This window comes from Cryptomeria japonica, chromosome 6 (assembly GCF_030272615.1).
Source record: "Cryptomeria japonica chromosome 6, Sugi_1.0, whole genome shotgun sequence".
Classification (NCBI taxonomy): Eukaryota; Viridiplantae; Streptophyta; class Pinopsida; order Cupressales; family Cupressaceae; genus Cryptomeria; species Cryptomeria japonica.
Window position 1 is genome coordinate 402707277 of NC_081410.1, and position 7536 is coordinate 402714812.

The window sequence follows — 7536 nt, forward strand, 5'->3', positions numbered from 1 at the left end:
ACCTATCCCGGCATTCATGATACTCACGTGGAGCCTTCTCAACCTTTGAGGATATCTAGGGAGTTCGACTTACCTAGATTACCAAGGTCTACCCAACCATTCCCAAATCCATATAATCACCCTCAGGGATATGAGTTGAGGCCACAAATCCATTTCTTATCTTATTGAGGTGATTTACCTCTACCCATCCCACTATGATTAATTATTTATGTTATCACTTGTTTACAAGAAAAAAAACTCCCATTGAGATATTTTGGCAGTCTAGACCCTGGGTAACATAGCAGACTAATCCTCATGAACCTAGTCACCCACTTGGAAGCCCACCTCCCCCTAGAATGCACCTAGACCTTAGGAAAACAACAATGCATAACACATAACATGGGCTATCAAACAATCTATATGGATAACCAAGGTTTATCAATCAATATAAACTCATGAGACATGAATAACATATGCCATCAGCCATATAAACAACATGGAGCACACATCATACATATAATATCAACAACATGAGCCAAAAGAATAATAACAACAAGGCATAACACATCTTGCTTAATTTGCCAAAAGGTATAAGTCACTTTTTATTAAAAGTCCAAAATTAAAAAGTTCAATAGAATCAATATCACAGTCCTGGATTACCTCGGGACACTCAGGACACACATACCTTGCCTCTACATAGACGAAAATATCAAAATAGAGACTTAGAAAACTCCAGAAATACTCAAAAAACCATTTATAACAGAATAGCGCATATGCTCCTCAAAGTAGCGCGTTTGAAAGCCAGAATAGCGCTTTGATGAACACTTTTAGCACTTATGTCTAACAGTTTAGCGCTCTTGGTAAACAAAATAGTGCTTTTGTGAATTTCTATGCCGCATACAATATGACCAGTAGCACATTCACTCAAAATTTTAGAGCTCATACCTCGAACAATAGCGCATACAAATGATACAACAATGCTATAATGAATTAGCTCATTCGAACAACAGTTCAGTGCATTCGCAAGGTAAGACTCAGAGTTTTGGAAATCAAAATACGATTAAGGCATAAAATGATAAATATAAATTTTTGAGCATGGAAACACGACAATAATCAACATGAACAATACCTAAAACCAATCGAAGTAGGGGGAAGATGGAATCAAATAAATACAACATAACCAAGATTGAGAACATTTTGAGAAAATACAGAGAGATGAACAATGCCATTCACGACACTCTCGAAACAATCACATATAACAAATCAAATCCCTAATACATGTAAATATACTTCCTTAGCTATATAAATAATTATGCAACATTGACAATTCTTCCCAAGCCCTGCAAATAATCTTTCACAGACACGTTGCATACATTCCTTTCAAAAATCAAATACAGAAAAGAAGAACCTCCAACTCGGAGAATGAAGAAATAGTCTATGAAGCCCGATGAAGAGTACTCCAACAAAATCCCAGCCAAGCCAATCCAAGTTCAATCCTCAGCAATGTAATTCTTCCCGGAAGCTAACCCGACGAATGCACAGAAAACTCAATAAATAGAAAATCAAAGCCAAACTAGAGAAAAATATCGGTCAATCAAAATAATAGATTAAAATATATTTCTTACCAACCTTTTTCCAAATATCGAGGTAAGAATAATAAAAATATTATTTAATCAACTTACCCCAAACTCACAGCCAATAGTAAAATAGGATAGGTAGAGAAAATATATTGATTAACCCAAAAGGATAAATAGGAAATAATAATATAATTAAACAAAGATAAATTAAACCATGGGCACAATTAAATATAAAAGCCAATTAATTAAAAATAACCAAAGGTTATACAATTAAATACCTAGATCATTAAATAATAAATATCCAATAATCATTAAATCAATAATATAAAATCTCTTATTAATATTAAATATTAATATCAATTATTTATTTAATTTATTATTATAAACTATGCAAATCCATTAAATTAATTTAACATTATTAAACTATACAAATCAATTAATTAATTAATAATTTAATAAATCAATAATCATAATACTTCAAAACAACCCAACATAGGATACTCAAGAGACCACTGACGCTAAACAATAACTCACACCAAGACACTAAATTGACAAGGGTAGTCAACTTAAACCTAGAGTATAGAATGGGTTTTCATGTCATCTTTGATCAACTTGCCATTGGGATGAAGACACACCCAAACTTGTGAAGTCAGGTGGAGTCGATGTCTGATACCTGCAAACCTATCATCACCAATATACGTATGACAACATATGCATCTATCATAAAAGATTAGGCAAGTGAAGAGAATCACAACATCATATCCTGCTCGCAATGGGTGATATGATATCATCTCTATCACGAATACACTCATAAGACAATCACGACAATCATCACATCAACTCATCCAAAGCAATCATGAAACAGGGTTAGTACATCATAAGATTCCATCAAATCACCATAAACAAATATAAACCTCACATAAAGAATGAGCACATAAAGGTCATCAAATAAGAGTCCATCATCATAATAATCTATGAATATCATCATCCACATGATACTATAATGTCAACTGCAAATATAATACGTCTATCATCCATAATGAAGCATCCAAATCACAAGTAAATACATAAACATATAATCAAATCATCACACAATAGTCTAAGCTATGGCAATATAGTCTATCGATGCACAAAAAGGAAAGATGAATCAAGGAGGGGCACTACATATGGTATGGCAAGTATGATGTGTAGGACATATATGAAGAAATAAATCCTAACCTTGACATGCAATCTTTAAAAACTTGGACAATATAAATCATGGAACATAAGTTGTATAAGCACAAAATTTATAAGACTAAAAGAAATGGCTTGGATTGCATCTGCATTTGTTTAGAACATGCATTCAGAGCATCAACCTCACTTTCAAAATCAATGTAGCAATCTAAATTTTAAGGGCAAGTGTGTTTCTAAATACTATTGATAAGCACCATACTCAAAACATTGATAAGAGGAGTATAAATTTTAAAAAATAAACAACAAAAAGAAATGCCCCTTCACATTTGCATTGATTCTATTATTACCATTTAATGTTATTTATTTGTTATTCATTAATTTTATTATTAAAATTTAATGTTATTTATTTAATATTGATTTTATTTTATTCTCGATTTCATATTGTTTTTCATCCAATTTAGGACTCATCTTAACGGAATATTGAAATACAATTACATATAAAACAAATAGTACATTCTTGTATTAAGTTTGGCTCATGATTCAATGCTCGTACGAGCCCTCCCAATTATTTTATTAACCTAGATTTACACACACACACACACACACACACACACAAACACACACACACACATTGTTTACATACTAATACAATTATTCAAATATAGAAACTCATAAGTTCTAATCTTATTTACATATATACACACACTGTTCACAAACTAATGCAATTATTCAAATACAAGAATTCATGAGTCTTAATCTTATTCACACACATGTGCAACCTAAATACATGAGTTTTAGTGCATGTATCTGATTTCATTATGACAAGTTACCTCCACCAGCTAGAACCTTCTCTTTGATGGCACTCAAAAGTTACTTAACACAATCAAATTGTCTTGCCTAATTATTTGCTATTAAACAATTGATACAATTATTTAATAGTTAAAATGAGTAAATTAAGTGAGATGTGGCAATGTTGCCCAATAGAATAGGCACATATTTGATTGATGAAGGGCTAAGCGTGTTTTATATGATTATTCCTTTGTCTTCAATAGATTAGGAGTAGATTAGAGTCTTATATGTTGTCATGATTTAGTATTTTTTATGAATGGGTGTGTCAAATTCTATTAGATACAAATTAAAATACACATATGTTACCCGAAAATATAAACCCGGGAAAATTTTAAATTTTCAATGCATTCCCTTATGTGCCCTTGAGCCTGCCAAATCATGAAAATAATTCATTTTCAAAATCTATGAGAGCTGGTGTGAAATCATTATATAGACTTGTTCATAACCTCATTTCGACCAATCTAGCTTGTTTTCATGCCCAAATGCTTCACCGTTTGAGAGATTTTAAACCTAACATTTTCCCTTGGCAAGTTGCAAATGAGGCCAAAATTCTTATTTCCATGTTGTTAGAGTAAAATGGTTTCTGAGTTCTAAAGTTCTGAAAATATCTGACTTGTCAATAATGGATCTAAAGTTCTAAAAATCTCCGACTTGCCGACAATGGTTTTGTAGTTATGAAATTTCCAGACTTGCCAATGGCGCAATGATTTTGAAGAAATGACATGTACAAAATACAACAAGAAAATAAAAGGTAGAAAATAAGGAGGCAATCCTTCTTAATTTTATCTTCATGATGATTTATTTTGAAGGCAAAATTATAAGCTTTTGAAGTATTTTTCTTCTATTTAAATAAAAAGACCTTTGTTGTTATTTTCAAGAATCAGTTACAAAATTCAAAGGGTTGAAGAAGAACTATTTTTCTCATATTAAAAAGAAGACAATGGATTTTGAAAAACGGTTACAAATAGTGAGAGATCTTTTATATTGGTTTTTTCCCAGCTATTGGGGAAGGGCAGCATAGTTTTCTTTTTTGTACAGTTTTATTGTACAGGGGTGTTGAGTCTGTGAACTCACATTTTGACATTGAAAGAATAAAGAGGATATTTTTGGGACTTTGAATTTATTAATGTTTTCTTTGATTGCAATGAAATGTGTTTCTTTGTAATTACTTTCAATGTCATTCTATTATATCAGATTGTGTATGTTTTTAATTCTGAAGCTTTGAATTTAGATTAAATAATTTGTTGAAAAGGGTTTGTTGTTCTTTCTTTCCCTGGATATCATTTGTGAGTGTGGGATAAGTAAACTTTGTGTTGTTTGTCTACATTCACTTTATTCTAAAATCAATCTTTTGCATCTACTTTCATGGTTATGGGTAGGTGTTAGTTTGCCTTTTTTGCTTTCTGGTGAAAAGCATACCTTGTGTTTTCATTCATTGCCTATCATTCGAAGGTAGCTACGCCTTGTAAAATAAGTAGAGGGCACTTGCAAATACCATTGCAAGTGACTCAATTGTTGGTTAGGTTATCATTTATGTGGACCGAGGAGTATTAATTGAAGTGACAAATCTATTAACCAACAACATATTCACAAAAAAATGGTTGGGTGGATACAAGATCACACATCCAAAGTCTTAGACAGGTGATGCTTGGAAAACATATTAAAAAAATCCATTTAAATGGCAAGAACAAGTCCAATCGAAGGAGGTGGAGGATCCCCATCACTCAATATGATTTAAGTATTTTAACTCAAAACATTGTAAGCAAAACTCAAACAACCCAAATTATTAGAGAATCATGTCACGTATGTCTATACATTGCATTTGTGTGTTGAAAATTTGAGTGGATTCACTTATAGGGATATAATATTTATATCATCATTAGGTGCATATGCGAGGGTACACTTTATTTTTCAAATGTTTTACAAGCAAGTAGTTCGTCTTTGACCTAGTGACAATTATTGGGGTCAAGCATACCTGAGTAAAGCTACTATTGGATTAGTCATGCTCACCATTCATTTGGTAAATATCCTATTTTGGATACATCTAGGACCACCCTTCTAGGTTTAGTTGAGTTTAAAGTGAAGGAGGGAATATTCACTCTCCGAATTTGGTCTTTAATCATCCATAATAAGTTGATGAGCTCACGTCCTATGCTCTTAAAAACAAATCCTTGGCCTTGATGATAAGATAATAATCTAAGACTTTGGAACTATGATTTTGGGACCCAATATTGTCATGCTACCTATTCAAATTTAAGCCAACTACCACTAAGTTCATTTATATTTAGGTATATCACCACTATAAATTTTTCCATTTGAAGTTAAGTAGACCAACAATATGTCCATTTTAATATTATATTCATTTAAATTTAAATGATCTCATTATGACCTAGTAATTCATCTCATGTGATTTATCCACCTCTATTTCCATTCCCTTCACTTCTCATTTCCGACTTGTAGCACATGTCAAAGAAACAAGACAATGATGAGCATTGAGGAACCTTATAAATATCAAACACCAAATGAAGTACATTAACTTGCTTTCACTTCATATCATTCTTCCTCTTTTGCTTGTTGCTTCTCTTGTATTTACACATTTAATTGGTTTTCAATCACATAAAAGTACATAAAAGTAGACTAATTCTATTACATTCTGAACCCAAAGGCATTAAACCCACTTCATCCATCAATCTTCTTTATTAATTCTTCTAGGTCAAAATAAACTCTATTTTTAGTTTTGTTAACCTTGCAAAATAGTAAAATATGTTGGTCTTGTGCAGCATATGTTTCTCCTCTTTTGGTCATAGCCTATGTTCTCATAGCGCAAGTTAACATTGCAAGACATTTAAGCTATCCATATATATGATCCTTGAAGTTCAATCGTTTCTTGTCTAAGCTGAAAACATCTATATGGATCCTTGAAGTTCAATCGTTTCTTGTCTAAGCTGAAAACATCTGTATGTACAAGCATCTAGTTTATTTATAATTTATTTGATAATTGAAATTATAGTTCTAATTTTTTATTCAACTCCCTATCTTGAGTGTTTCAAGATGGCATGAAATGTTTATCATTCAGAATTTAGATGAGGTAGTTGGTTAAGGAATTGAGAGTTTTATACATTTGCGCACATTCTCGTTTCTAGATTTAGCCTGTTTCTTAGTTGATAATTCATTCTAAATGTTCTTTCCTTGACCATGTTGATTTATATTAATGTCATGTTAATGTCTTTGACTTCAATATTGACTTTAATTTGATACTTGTTTCAAACATGTACAGAAATAAGATTTCATTGTTTTATGTCATAAATTGAATGAAATGCCATCAATCAAGGACATCTATATATCTAACCCTCATTTTCCTTTTTATATTTCGTTCGAGATTAAAAAGAAATTTGTTCATAAGCCTTAAAACCTAATAGGAGGGGTTGGCTTCTTGCTTGCAAAAGAAGTTAGGTTGCATTGCCCTTACATTGTATCTAGCCTTGTCACACAATTCAAAGGTTGAGAACCAAGCATTTGCTAAAATAAAGGTGAATAATTACACAATCCTCCAAGGAGTCTAGCTATCTACCCTATAACCTCCAAAGGATAGCCTTGTACTCATAAATGGATAGCCTTTTCTAAATGTAAGTCTCTCGACATCATCCCAATTGGATCAAGTAAGCCAACACCCATTTGCATTGGATGACACCTTTTGCATGCCACATCACATTGCAATTACTTTTATATTTACATTAAAGCATCATTACCATTGCAAATCTTGAGCCAGTAACATTTTGCCTTTACCCTCCCAAGTTCCGTATCTCGTGTCAGTTACATTAGCTACAACTAGCCTAATCATTGGTTCTACCCTAAATTTTGTTGTGCACATCTTGTATTGAAACCCTTGGGATGTATACACCATCGATAGTTTACTTGGGTGAAAATTGGATGAGATGCTTCCTTGGTTTAATAAATT